The following is a 508-nucleotide window of genomic DNA, read 5'->3' on the forward strand; positions in this document are numbered from 1 at the left end:
CTCAGGTCAACAGGCTTGGTGGCAAGTGCCTTTACCTACTGAGCCATCTCACCAGCTCTATTGGTTGGTGTATTTGGGAGCATGGGAGCAGGCAGGCAAGCATGTTGCCAGAGCAGTATCTGAGAGCTCACATCTTGATACACAACCATGAGGCAGAGAGAGCTAATTGAGAACAGAAAAGCCTGCACACACACACACACACCCATGTTAGATGTCCCCACAAGGCGGTTCTAGGCTAGTGAGCATGGATATCCTTTGGTAGCTGGTCTGATGCAAATCTGCACCAATGATGTGTTTATAAAAAGATAAAGAGATAAAGAGTATGTTCTGAGGGTGTGTGGAGAGGTATGGGGGAAAGGGGATGTCTCAGCGGGACCATGCTGAGGCATCTCTTCCCCCTGAGGGACCAGTCACACATGGGTATAGCATAGAATAGAGTTTATTCAGGGCATGGGGAGGGGAGCCAAGAGGGCAGTAGAGAGAGAGAGAGAGAGAGAGAGAGAGAGAG

The sequence above is a fragment of the Grammomys surdaster genome, unplaced genomic scaffold, assembly GCF_004785775.1.
Source record: "Grammomys surdaster isolate TR1022 unplaced genomic scaffold, NIH_TR_1.0 222, whole genome shotgun sequence".
Classification (NCBI taxonomy): Eukaryota; Metazoa; Chordata; class Mammalia; order Rodentia; family Muridae; genus Grammomys; species Grammomys surdaster.